Source organism: Hyperolius riggenbachi, chromosome 9, assembly GCF_040937935.1.
Source record: "Hyperolius riggenbachi isolate aHypRig1 chromosome 9, aHypRig1.pri, whole genome shotgun sequence".
In the NCBI taxonomy this organism is placed as follows: Eukaryota; Metazoa; Chordata; class Amphibia; order Anura; family Hyperoliidae; genus Hyperolius; species Hyperolius riggenbachi.
The window spans coordinates 239,466,989-239,481,655 of NC_090654.1; the positions used below are offsets into that span (position 1 = coordinate 239,466,989).

The 14,667-nt window shown below is 43.1% G+C and overlaps 1 long non-coding RNA gene across 1 annotated transcript; it reads right to left on the bottom strand.

The window, feature by feature from the left end:
• Nucleotides 1-3,104: 3,104 nt before the first annotated feature.
• On the bottom strand, nucleotides 3,105-14,494 carry LOC137533052 (uncharacterized). Its single transcript, XR_011024123.1, has 2 exons — nucleotides 14,090-14,494; nucleotides 3,105-6,084 (listed from the first exon to the last, which is right to left on the bottom strand). It is a non-coding gene; the product is annotated as an uncharacterized lncRNA (long non-coding RNA).
• Between the last annotated feature and the right edge of the window lie 173 nt (nucleotides 14,495-14,667).

A 14,667-nucleotide genomic window follows, 5' to 3' on the forward strand; every position in this document is an offset into this window, starting at 1 on the left:
CTGCTTACTACCCTTTGCTGGCAAGTATACAAGGTGACCAAGTTAAAGGGAGTCTGGAATGAAAATAAACTTATGATACACTGACTTGTATGTGTAGTACAGCTAAGAAATAAAAAACATTAGCACAGATTTGAGTCATTATTTCCAGTACAGGAAGAGTTAAGAAACTCCAGTTATCAATGCAAAAGAGCTTCTGTGAGCGGTGTGACTTTATAAAGTTGTGGACAGCACTGTCTTTTGAAGCACTTATCTCAACGGTTCTTGGTTTATGGTTTTTCTACAGAGAAAAGTTCAAAAAGTCATTAGCTCTTCTCTGTAAAATCATTTAAAATGCTGAGTGTATTGTGGAAACTGCAATTATTAGAGAATGATGCAATGTTAAAATAAAAATGTCAAATTTGTTGCTACTAATCTAGTAATTAAGTAATATTACACAACCAATTCATTATATCATGAGGTTTTGGTTTTTTTTTCCGCTTCAGTGTCACTTTAGAACAAACAAGACCAAAAACCAAACCCTGGTGTTGGGTAGGGCCCGATTGAACCTCTGTACCTGCTAGCGTTTAACTGATCAATGCCCCACAAAGGTAAGCATCTGACTGTCTTCACTGTCTGGCTGTCAAACTGTTATTGTTTTTAAGAGTATCACACATACTAAGTATATAGTAATTTGTGTGACAACTGATCTTCATACTTCCATGTCAGTGATTCAGGCAGAGGACTGGCACAACAGCCAGGTAAGCAGCAGTCTTAAACAGAAAGTCAGTGATCACATCTGCAGCCCTGTCACGTAAGGGTTTCTGTAATCACTGCATGGAGTGGTGTTCTGAAAGAAACTGTATATTCACAATATCAACATATTCAGACACACAATTGTATCAATAGTAAATCACCTGAGTCACAAGCAAAAAACGTTCTGGGAGAACTTAGCCCTGATGTACACTCCCTGTGAGCAATCTTCTCTCCTACAGGGCGATTCCTACTACCAAACATTAAGTCCTCATTCTAGGAATTATTTTTACTCTTGTAGAAGGTAGAAAGGGTGGCATTTCCTGATGTTCAGGAAGCACTTTTGAAAACTAAGAAAACCCAGAGAACCCCCATGAGGAGATAGACCAGTCCAAAACCTGTTGGTTCTGTCAGATTCTAACTGCTTACTTTTTTTGCTATCGTGGTCCTTTAACATCACCTTCTTGGGCCACTTCCCATAGTTTAAACCAAAACAAACAGATATGCAACTTTCATTACACCACACTCAGCTTTATGGTGTATTCCATGACAAAATGTCACAATGCCTGACTACAGAATCAATAAGAAGTGGGAGCATTACCATACTTGCTCGACAACAGGTTCAATAAGCCTTTCCCAATTTCATTAGCAGTGGTTTCACTGGATACAAAGCAAATTGGTCATCACAGACCTTATTAGCAAGATTTGAGGTAATAAAAGTAGTTTATCTTTTACAAACACTATGTAAAAGACATGCATATAGATATCCATATGTTCTTCTCTTGGACAATAAAAGGAATAGCTGTAAACGCCCAGAACAGACTCATGCAGGACATCACTAAGGGCCTGTTTCCACTACACGCAGATTGAATGCCTATGGGAAAATCTGCATCAGAGAAGGGGAAAAAAAAAAAAAAAAAAAATATTCGCATTTAGTGGAAACAGGCCCATAGGCATTGATTGGAGTCAGTTTTTCTGCATCCAATCTGAGTGTAGTGTAAACAGGCCCTAAAGCAATGAAGGGCCCTTCCTATTTAGGTTATACAAATTACACATGAAAAAATAAGCAAATTATGATCTTTAAAATGTCCATTAACACATGAATTCCCTCAAATGAATATATCAATAATACTGGTTTAAATTAGCTACTGAAAGTGCTCCAAGTTACTATACAAATAGCTGTGTGGTTTATTATGCGTTTTCCACTTGTTTAGTAAGAATACTGTCTCCTTTTAGTAGACTCAAATTATTCTACAGCTAACTGAATTTGCAGCAGAGCTCAGTCTCTTGTGGAATAATTTCTTGAACTAACTATGCAAGGAAACATCTTGTTTTTCAGATAAATACATTATACAATTACAGGGCTGAGGCTAAAAAAAAGGAAGTCTCTAATCCTATTAATAAATACTACATTTTAATAGGAGGATACCAAGAACAATAGAATATAAATTGTTAAAGTGGACCTGAACTCAGAACTTCCTCTCTGCTCTAAAAGATACGCAACAGCATACTAACCTTTAAAGAAAAACATATCCTAGTTACAGCTGATACAAAGCCTGAAATCTGCAGTGTTTCCACTTCCTGCTCTCATGGAAGCAGACATATTAACATCCTGTGCTTTTCAATTCGCTTATCTGCCGTTGCAGTCAGGTGACACGGGAGAGAACGATTTACAACTTGTGATTAGTCCCAGATGAGGGGTAATTAGACAGGCTAAAATCTCTAAATACATACCGGTGCATTTCATATGTTTGCCTTCTGTCCTGTGCAAGAGTTCAGATCTATTTTAGCCTACTGCATCTATCTCTCTGATCCCACTGAGCTTACAGACACCATTTTAGGCCTCTTTCACACAGGAGGCTCAAAACCGTGAAAAGCTCAGTACCAGCAGTGAAATATCTTTGTGCAGCAGGAAGGATTGTGCACAATGTAGAAAAATGTACTGTTCTTTGACAAGTTACTTCAACATATGTCAAAAAAATAAATAAACCACACACAAGATCTGATTGGCTTTTGGGTTACCTCCCCTACTTTGTGTTTCCTCCACACTTCATAACGTGGCCAAAGTAAACACCACCAGTGAAAGACTAGCTTGTTATGCTAAACTGATAAGGAAGCTCACACTTTGGGCTCCGCCAGATAAGATAGCTGTTTACTTTTCCTGCTGCAACATTCTGCCTTCTATATCACGTTTTTTCATATGGGCCTTGCAGGGATCATAATGTACATCATGTGAGCAGATACATGTATACCGCTGAGAACTCAGCAAAAGAAACTACTGTCAGTGTACAACTATGTACAAAAATAATCTACATCATTAGGTAGAGAATCAGATCAAAGAGATTATATTTCAAAGGATTTCACAAAACACAGTATCTGGTAAAATAATTTATCGACTTTATTGGCATAACCGTACAAAATATTGCATTACATCTCAGTGACAGTTGGCTATTGATACTAAGCTGAAGACTTGCAACTCAAAGCAAAGCCAATAAATGGCAACAAAACTTCCTTACCATAAACAGCTGATAACCAAGTAAGGGGAGATTTGAATAACTTTATTAAAACATCCACAAGTTAGCAGTAAAGATGGAACTATATACAAATTCAACTGATTTGAAATGTGGCTGTGGCTGGATAGTGTACTGGTAAAGGGCTATGTCTCTGACACATGTGACCAGGATCTTGGCTCTGCCTGTTCAGTAAGCCAGCACCTTCAGTAAGAAGCTTGGGCAAGACTCCCTAATGCTGCTACTGCCTACAGAGCGCATCCAAGTGGCTGCAGCTCTGGTGCTTTGAGCCTGCCAGGAGATAAGCACAATATAAATGTTCTGTGTCTTGTCTGTGTCATAAATGACTGACTTAAAATGATGGTCACTTACAAACTTCAAGCAGGAAAAGTAGCAGGTACAGATTTAAAAATTAAGCTTATTTGCAATGCAGAGGAGGCCCTTGATGGAGAACACTCTCCCCATATCTTTGGTAGGTGGGGGGTGCGCTCTTCAATCAGGGCCTCCTCTGCATAGATCTGCACTGTGCAACAATAAAGATGCTTTTTAAACCTGTGCCTGCTGCTTGAAGTTTGACTATGATATAACTATCAGCAGTGGTACGGTTAGGTGGCTAATTGGACTGACGTAATGGGTTAACTTTGTGCTTGTCATTGCAGGTGTATAATTTTAAGTCAAACAACCAATTAAAAGCTATTACTCCCGCCTAGTTTGTGTCTACTGGTGAATATTTTCTGTTTCTGCCAAGCAGTGTGTAAAAAGTACAAGAATTCAGATGCCGAATGAATAACGTAGTTGAAAGATCATACTCCCTAAAGTCATAGCAACCTGCCAGTTCACTCCAGGTGCTTTCATATCGATTAGACACAGGAATTATAGCAGGTGAATTCAGGTTTCACACAGCTTTTGGAAACCTGTATTTTCAGTAATTAGTCCATGAAATGCATGATTATAAATGGACAAATTCTGTCTAAAGTAAGAAACTTCAGTCCTACGTGACCTCTGGAAGGTCACAAGCAGCATACACTGTGGGACTTAACAAAATGGCTTTGCAAGGCATATTTATCTTTGTTTTAATAATAATAACATTTATAATCTATATAAATGTTATTATAATATATATAATAATTATAAATAAATTTTCTCCTGTCGGACTCAAAGCGCTCAAGAGCTGCAGTCCCTGGGACGCGCTCAGGAGGCCACCCTGCAGTGTTAGGGAGTCTTGCCTTGAACTCCTTACTGAATAGGTACTTGACCTAGCCAGGATTCGAACCCTGGTCTCCCATGTCAAAGGCAGAGCCCTTAACCAGTACTCTATTCAGCCACTGTTTTACCTGCAATCAGGCCCGGATTTACATCACAGGAGTCTATAGGCACAGATGTCCTGGCACATAGCCCTCTATGAACCTACAAATACCCGCCGAATGATTAGGTAGCTAGATGCACCCTCAATATTAAGATGCCCCAGACTGAAAGGAAAATCTCGTCAGTGGAATGCCAAAAGCTAGGTGAGTAACCTTTCATTTACACTCACCAGGGCTCTGCATAGGGAAGGAGCAGAGTGAGCCACCTTTCTATTATCAGGCGCCTGTAGACATGTGCCTACAGTGCCTTATGGTAAATCTGGCCCTGCCTGCAATAGAGCAGCCCTGCCAGTTGGAGCGCAAAGAGTTAGCTATAGCGATCCTCAAAGACAGCCTTCCCTAAAGAAGCATTCCAATGCAAATCTGCTGCCATCTGGGGGTCTGTGAACCATATCTAAATAAAAATGTCATTTTAGGAAACACCCTCCTCAAATACATGGTAAGTACTTACCTTCTCCCTGTTTTTCAAAATGCTGGCAGGTCAGTCAATGTCTGTGCCCCATAATGCTGTCAAAGCACTATCATAGGCAAATGGGAGCTCTTAAAGGACAACGGAAGAATATGGAAGCTGCCATGTTTATTTCCTTTTAAAGTAAACCTAAACTGAGAAGGAAATGGATTTTTCCTTTTAAATAATACCAGCTGCCTGTTAGTCCTGCTGATCTATTTGGCTGCAGTAGTATCCAAATAACACCAGAAACAAGAATGCAGCTAATCCAGTCAGATCTGAATGTCAGAAACACCTGATCTGCTGCATACTTGCTCAGAGTCTATGGCTAAAATAATAAAAAAGACAGAGGAACAGCAAAACAGCCAGGCAACTGGTATTGCTTAAAAGGAAATAAATATGGCAGCCTTCATATCCCTCTCGCTTCAGTGTAGGGCACAGACCTTGAGAAAAGTAAACACTATACACCCCCAAGAGGTAGTTTTATCTTATTTAGAATTCTTACTTTAAGTGCGACTGAGAGGCATTCAGTATTATATTTCTCACCAGATCTTGGAAGACATCTCTGGAACATCGCTGTACAACTGTGACCATGATTTATCACGCCACACAACTTAGCAGACCGTTCCATTCCTCTGCAAAACATACATTCGGTTCTTGAGGTTTTCAGCAGTGGCTGTTTACCATCTTCTGGACACAACCAGCAAAAGACAACCTTCTTGCAACTGTCTCTTTGGAAAGATTCATTGCAGGGTTTTCTTGCAACCTTCCAGACCGCACACAAGAGAGTCTTGGGCATTTCGGGTCATTCACTTCTGACACAGACCCAATAGTGGATAGAGATGTTAGAATATGCTCCTAGGGTCTTGTGGATCTCAGACTAGCTTTAGTTGTCCATAGGCCACCCCATATGACTTGTGGCAGCAACTGATAGTCCTAATCCCTGGGACTCGCAGCAATGCATTTCTTTCTGACCTGCCACAAACGATTTCATTTGTGCTTCATCTGTGCAGACCAGTCACAAAAGTCAGCTCTGGGGAGTGAAACAAAATAAAGAGGTCTATATTATTCAACCACATTTAAGCAATGTTGAACACCACATTTCTAAACAAAGCCAAACTTCCATTTGGAGACCCTACAAGTTCAGATGTGGGTGCACTTCTGTAAACTGCTGACGCTTGTTACTACTGGAAGTAAGTCTGCAACTGTAACAGGTCTACCCTCCAAGCAGAGATGCAGGGAGTGGGTGAGTGCGCCATGTATCCTCCAGGGGCAAAACCCAGGATTTTCAATGAGGGGACGGGGGTGGGGGGTGAATTCCTGAAAGGTCTCCCTCAGCCATGCACAATACAGTATAATAATAAAGTAGGACATCATGCTGGGTACACAATGCAATTTCCCGTCCGACTCAATCTGCTCCTGATCGACAATGGGATCGATCAGGAGCAGTTTGGATACAGATAACGAGGACAGCTGACATTGATAATGAAGGAGAAAGCATTCACCCACCAGGAGCACAAGGCTGTGCTTATACCTGACTCTGAAGTTCCCCAGAGCTGCTCCATGCTCTGTACACTCACTGCTGCTCCATCCGAAGTCAACTGTAGCAGGTAAAAAAAAAGAAAAAAAAAAAAAGGGGCAGTACTGTAAGTTGCAGTATACCTGCAGATATTCTGGTGTCTCAACTAGTGCCTGTCCCAGACACTGCACCGGCCCTGGTCTGAGGGGGATTCTGGGCAGCTGCAATCTCCCCTGCGTTTCTCATGTCCTCCCAGAACCACTTCCTGAAACTGGCTCACTGATTAAATGGCAATTCGCATTTTGGAAGAAAACTGGTACCCAGATGGAAGCTTTAGCACCGCCACTATTTAGACTTTGGTGTACTTCAACAATAAAGCATTAGGCACAAATGCTTAGTACTTAAGTATAGAGCATTTCCTTTTTAACATAGTAAAATAAATGAAAATTCTCACTTCAACATTTCCAAAAATATCAGGACAGGAGCAGAACCACAGGTTTCTTTTTATGCTCATAGGCCAAGCAATAATTCAGATTCACTGGTTTACAGCACTCGTAAAGCCAAGTACAGGCAGTCCCCTACTTCCAAACAGGTTCTGTTCCAGGAGATTGTAAGCTGAATTAGTATGTATGTTAAGTCCTGTGTTAAACATAGGAAAACATGAATGAATTTCAAGTAAACCTGAGGTGAGAACGATAGGGTGGCTGCCATATTTATTTCCTTTTAAAGGGACTCCCAAGGAGAAAATTGAAATCCATATTTACTTACCTGGGGCTTCTTCCAGCCCCTAGAAGTCTTCTGGGCCCTCACCACAGCTCCAGTGCTCCCCGGGGTCCCACCCATAAGTCTAGCCGACCCATTGGTGGGTTGACGCTTCTGCCCATGCCCGCACACAAACACGGCCATGTCACTGATTGATACTGGTAACATGGGTACTTTCACGAGCACCCTCGATGTAGCGCCAACCCGGCGACCCGACCCGGCAAGCCTCATGGGAGGTCAGCGTGACATGGGGAGCACCGGAGCTGCGGTGAGGGACCCAGAAGACTTCTAGGATCTGGAAGAAGCCCCGGTAAGTAAAGAGATTTATATTTTCACCTTGGAAGTCCATTAAACCAGAGCTCCTTAACCTAGTCCTCAAGGCACACCAATAGTACACGTTTGGCAGGAAACCACAACCATTCAGGGGTGAGGTAACTAGCGTCTCAGCAGCGCTGATTAACTACCTGCGTGGATTTCCACAAAACATGCACTGTTGGTGGGCCTTGAGGACAGGGTTGAGGAACACTGCTTTAAACAATACCAGTTGCCTGGCAGCCCTGCTGATCTATTTTGGCTACTGTAGGGTCTGAATTGAACTAGAAGCAAGCTTGCAGCTAATCTTGTCAAATTTGACAATGTCAGAAACACCTGATCTGCTGCATCTACTTACCTGGGGCTTCCTCCCGCCCCTGGCAGCCTATGTGTTCTTTGCCACAGCTCCACTCCCAGCTGATGGCCTGGGGTCCCCTCCGCTACAGATGCCGCCCTGGCTAGGTTAGCCTCTTCAATTATTCATACCTACACATGTCATTTTATTCTAGAGATGCCCAATGAGAACCTAATAATTCAATAAGTCTAGTTACAATGCAGATTTAACTCACATTCTATGCATTTTGAATGGAACTTAGTTGATTTTGATTGGCGCAATTTTAAGCAGCATACAATTTGTATTTCATTTGGGCACATGCAAAAATAGGAAGAGCACTGGATTGGCCCAAGCAGCACACGAGCTAGAATCATTAGCATCTCTCTAATCGTCTATCAGCCAGGAAGAAACTGTCGCTCAGTTGTTGTATGATGCCTAATACACACGGTACGATTTTCCATGCAATAGATGGAGCCGATTGATAAAATCCGTCATGTCCGATATTGCTCCCGACGTTTATGCGCTCGATTTCTCATAGCAGCGAATGGAAAAAAAAAAAAAAAGATAGGAAAAAAACAAGAGAAGAGAATTGAGCGCAGAATCGTGCGGAAAAAACGATCGGGTCAGAAAACCGCACGGAAAATTTTACCGTGTGTACCCAGCATTATACAATCAGAGATGCATTATTATTAACCATTTACCGTATTTAACGCAGACATCTTCCACAGCACTGTACAGAGTATATCGTTTTGTCACTTCACTGCCCCTCAGAGGAGCTCACAATCTATGCCTCCATGCTGCCCATACAAAGCGGTTTGTTAACTAGTGCAAAAAATGTTTGACAGGCATTAGTTTAGACCTACTTCATATGAATAGTTCACAGCAAAGGATTTACTACTCCCCATGGACCTGCCTGCTTGTGGGTGGCTCCAGGCAATTAACACATGAGTAGGCAGCAACCACCTGACAGACAATACATACCATTTCCCCCAGTGCAGTAACTGTGCAGCTAAATCACCTGCAAAGCCAGCACCAACTGACACCAGCACTATATCATGAAGCATTCATGTATGGCAGATTGTCAGCTGATGAATAATTACACCATGCACTTTAACCATGCTTGAGCCTCTTTCAGACGGGAAGCCGACAGGCCGTGAATTTACCGCCTGTCAGCTGCTCTTCCGCACCAGACAGTCACGTGTTGGTGCTTGGTACCAGCCGTTCTCTCCCCCCCCCCCCCCCCACACACACACACAGAGATGTGACATGTCGTGGTTCTCTGCCACCAGGAAACAGCATGTCAAGCGACGCCAAGCATGGTGTTACAAATGCTGCCATTCTGCTGCTTTTCAATTGCACCCGCAAGGCGCTTGTGGGCAGCAGATGGACACTAAACTGCCCAAAGCACACAGTACAGCGGTCCGTCTGAAAGAGGCCTAAGTTGGTGTGCTAGGATAATTCCATCACCCCTACATTGCTCATGAACATTAGGTTAAAATATAAGGGAAGACGCCGAGAGCCTAGTATAGTGTAGTATGTACTGTAAATTGGGTATGGAAGGTAAGTATAGGTAGATTATACTCACAAACAAGGATTACCGTCCAGGTAACCACTATGAAGGCAGGTGAGGAGATTAGACCTCTCCCCACTCAAGATTAAGAAGTCGCTCTCTGTAGATCGGGAAAAAAGAAGAATTCCCCTCCACCAGGGGTGGAAACAACTGCAAAAGTAGTACAGAGGCGCCAACAGGGTAAAAACAATGTTTCTTTAAAATGGATAAAATGAAGTAGGTAGCGGTGGACTTACCCCTCCAAAACAGACACAAAAATTGCTGTTTTAAGCAAAAATCAGTTTATTTACATACTCCGAACAAGGTGCAACGCGTTTCGCGGGTATATCCCACTTCCTCAGGCAATAAATAGGAGCATATCACCAATGCGGTCCGGTACATAGCCTGGCGCCTCTGACTCCCTGGCACACTCTATATTTTTTTTTTTTATTTAAAAAAAAAACCACATTGCAGCCTCCCTGGCAAAATAAATAAACCGCCAGGGAGGTTAAGGTTCCGTGGAGAGATATGCAGAAGTTCAGATTGTTACATTCTATTTAGTAAATGTATCTATTGAGAAATGTTACACACTCTTTGGCTGTCCTCCAGCTCCTGAGAGAGTGAGTCACATTCAACACTTAGATACATTTATGTAAACAAAATGTATCTGTCAGCTTCAGATGCGTCTGCAGAAATCTCCAGGAACTTTAAAGCTGTGTGTAACCCTTCCAATGCTGGTTTAGTAAAAAAAAAAAAAAAAAAAATGCTGGTTGCATATAATATACTGTTAATAATGTTTGAGAGCAAAGTTGAAATGCCTTGTTATATTCTGCTTTAATGGATTTCTCCAATCTAAAGACGAATGCTATTAAAATCCAATGTCTACAGTTACCCTAGAAAACACATGTGATCTAGCAAACCTGGCCTAGTTTACTGGGTATCAAGTTTGCAAGCCTTGCATTGGTCATATCTGGAAATTTACTGAATTACAGGTTGTACTATTGCATGTGTCCGCTAGGTAGGGATAGTCAATGCAAGGCTGTGGAGTAAAGAGTAGGAGCAATTTTCTTTTTTTGAGTACATGGAGTGAGGTTTCATAAAATGAGAAGTCGCATGATTTTTGTACCCACTCCATAGCCTTACAAGAGCTGAGGAGTCGAGGAGTCAGAACAAATTTTGGATACCTGAAGTCTGAGGTTTCATAAGCTGAGGAGTCAAAGGATTTCTGTACAGACTCCATGGCCCTGGGTCAATGAGTACTCAAATGTATGCAGCTTAAAATGGATCAAAGCATTCGGTTGGTGCATTTTCCAGCTGCATACAGAATTTGCATAATGCAGCATCACTAAGGATTATTTACATCTCAATGACCACCCCCAATATCTATCCATAAGAACTTATCTAGGAAAATCTGGTTTTAGTATGTGCCAGGGCGATCAAAGCCCCCCTTCGCAGCGTTTTCTGGCCTCACCTCAGTTCCCTCCCTCTCCCTTCCCCTCTGAGCAGCGCAGGACGGATATCCATCCTGCGCCTGATAGGATAGGCTTCTGCCTATCAGATGCCGGTGACCCCGGGGAGGCCGGGGATCGCCGATCTATGTCACGGCGCTGCTGCGCAGCAGCGCCGTATGATGTAAACAGCGGGGATTTCTTCCCCACGTGTTTACATTATGCGTGCGAGCCGCGATCGGCGGCTCGCACACTGTTCACGGAGACAGTCTCTGTGAACTGGCATGAAAAAGGCCGCTTTCCATGCTATACCACTAACGACCCGCCGACGCCCATCGGCATTAGGCGGTCGTTAAGTGGTTAAAGTCCAGAAAACACAGTGCTCAAAGCTCCAGACTCTCTAAGTCAATGAGAAGCAAAATATATCACCAAGTACTAGTAGGTGATAAAAAAAAAAAAAAAAAAAAAAAAAAATCGGTAGTTAAGTCAGAAATAATGTGCCCCTTTTTGTTTGTGTTTTTTTGCAGGAATCACCGACTTTTGCAGCCTCTTACCACACTTTTTACGCGTGCAGGTAAATAATGCGTACAATTTTACGCATGCGGTAAATGATCACACGTAAAGTTCTGTGAATGTCAAGATGGTCTTATTTCAGTCGGGAATTTACCGCAACTGCATTTTCGCATGCGGAAAATGATGTGAATAGAGCCCCATATGTACTTCTACACAGATGTCTGTCAATCTTTGCTATCACTAAAGATGGTCAATTATATGTAATTTTAATGCAAACTGAATGTCACTTGTGACTGGGCCAATCAAAACTGACGGGAAATGCATCTAAACGGACCAATTCAAAGTTGCATACAAGTTGTATGTAACTTGAAATGAATTGCGCCACTTCGATCTTCTCTGTCAAACAAATTCTAAATTTATTATTTTGGAACCAACAAAACTAAGTATGACCCAGGTGACAGTTGGAAACGTAATATTGCCTAGGTCCAGGGCTGTGGAGTCAGAGCAATTTTGGGTACCTGGAGTCAGAGGTCTCAATAAACTGAGGCGTTGGATGATTTTTTAACCAAATCCACAGCCTTTGTAAAAATTAGACTAAGGAGTTTGAATCAGAGCAATTTTGGGTAGTTGGAGGTTTCATAAACTGAGGAGTCTTGATTTTTGTACGACTCCACAGCCCTGCCTAGGTCTGCTGGATCACTTGCTGGACATTTTTCCAACAGGGGTAGATCCTAGCCTGCTCTGATGCCTAGTTTATTGCAACAATACTTGAATGTGTACTTTAGGAGTGCCAAAAGACAACATGTACCCGAGCTCAGGTTCAAAATCACATACTTACCTAAAAAGAAGGAAGCCTCTGGATCTGCGTTCTCTGGTCCCCCATTGCCACTCGCAGACCCTCCAAAGATTACTAACAACGGCTTGTTGGTAATCTGATAGTGCCATGCTCCTCTTCAAGCACGAGAGCAAGCATACCACGCCTATGTGAGTACGGCCGTGCCTGTGTAGCAAGCCAGTGCAGCTTGTGTATATGGGTGGCTCCATGGTACTGCGCCAGAAGAACGTGGCCCTGATCAGCTGGATTTCCTGGAGGATCCAGTGGCTTCCCTCTCCTTAGGCAAGTATAGATTTCGAAATACAGAACTGTGACATTTTCTGAGAATGAATCTAGAGTGAGGAAACGCAGTCATGTGACCAGTGTTTGCCTCAAACTAAAATTCTTGAGCATGCCAAATTTGAGGGAACCCCATGCCCACTTCCTGCTCACAGCAATTTGGTCACAACCACTAGTTTTTAAGAAACCGGAACCAATGGGAAACACAATCTACGCCAACAAATAGTTGTAGTAAAGGGTGAGGGTACTGGTGTGCAATTTTAGTGGTTCCCACTGGGTCACCCATTTCTTACAAATTAGTGGACTCAACCAGAATGCCATGAGCAGGAAGCGGTCATCAGTCTATGAGATTTCCTGCTGGATCTCTTCAAGACTTCGCTCAACCCTTCCCTCTCCTCTGGCACACCCTTCCTCAATACATCAGCCACTCACCCCCACCAAGTGCAATCTAAAAACTCACCTTCCCAGGCAAATATACTCTCCTACCTAGGATACTTTGGCCACTGACCACCATCTCATGCACAGCCTCCCTTTACCTACTGTCCCATCCCTTATACCCTGTATGCTGTGGTACAGCACTATGAAATACACTGGAACTATATTAATAACAATATAAAACAAATAGAATAGTGCCACATGAGGAAGCCACATTATTATTTATTTTACCTTGACAGGAGCTAAGTGCGGATTTGTCCTACTGAAACAATATCCTTTATATCCTAGGTTCTCAACGTGTGGTACGCGTACCCCAGGGGGTACTTCTGATGGTTCCAGGGGGTACTCAAGCTTGATATACTTAACCAAGAATAACAAATTCAGGCCTCTTGCACATTGCAAGCGATTCCGATTCTGCTTTTTAATCAGTTTTTACATCAGATTCAGATTTGCAGTTTGCTCCCTGCACACTGCAAATCGGAATCTGAATCGGATGTAAAAGCTGATTAAAAAGAGGAATCTGAATCAGAATCACTTGCAGTGTGCAAGAGGCCTTAGAGTTTTAGAAAATGATAAATCTTATTTAAACAACACCAAATTAGTATTTTAGCTAATTAAAAGCAATAGTAAATGCTTGGAAATTGGTTAGAACCAAGTTTCATGTACTACAATTAAATATTTGTAAAGGTACTTGTGATAATGTTTACTATGCTAGGGGGTACTTGGTGAGTACAGGGTTTTAAAAGGGGTACATACCAATAAAATGTTGAGAAACACTGCTTTATATGACCCAAACGCTTTGCAGAAATCATTTATCTTCCTACCAGCCCCCCCTGTTGTATTCTGTTCTGCACATACACCAACCATCTCCAGGCAAAGACTCCCATCCAAGCCTGGCTTTGTGTCTGAATAGCAGCGCCACTAGGTTACCATGGCTACGCCTCCTCCCGGCAATGACACCTGTCATGCCGGAAAGGGTTAAGCGTCAAGCGGAAGCGGCCTCCTCTGACAGCAGCGACTTCCTGTGACGCCGCATTCCCCGCTTATGTCACCTCGGCAAATGGCCTCCGCTGGCACCAACGTCACAGCCTTCATATGACCTCTGAGCTCCGCTGGAGGCTTGTGTCTTCCCGCAGCGGCCGGTCCAAGCCCTCCATACCGTCCGCTTGCTCTGTAGGGTGTCAGCAGCGAAGTCCCCGGCCGTCCGGCCCGCCGCCAGGCCTTCCTCCTCACCATCCTCTCCCGTCCAGCTCGCTCCTCCTGGCCGTCTGGGCATAAAATGGGAAATATCCCCTACAAAATGGCGCTGAGACTCTTTCGCAGACGCATGCGTAATTCCTTGAAGCGCGCAAGACGTCCCGCCCCCTGCGCAGCCCTTTCACTTCTCTCTAAACTCGGCTTAGTTCCGTTTCCAGGAAACAGCGCAGCCAATGGCACAGTTCAGACTATGTAATCGCTCCCCCGCCACAACCAATCAGCGCTGTCTGGATTCCATCCGGCTCTTAAATGTCTAATCACACACTGAAAGGGCGGGGCTTCAGCACAGCTGAGCCAATAAGCGGTAACTGCAAAATTCAGCCAATAGCCATGCCCCTTTTCATTACCTGTATCAGCGGCAGCCAATCAGAGC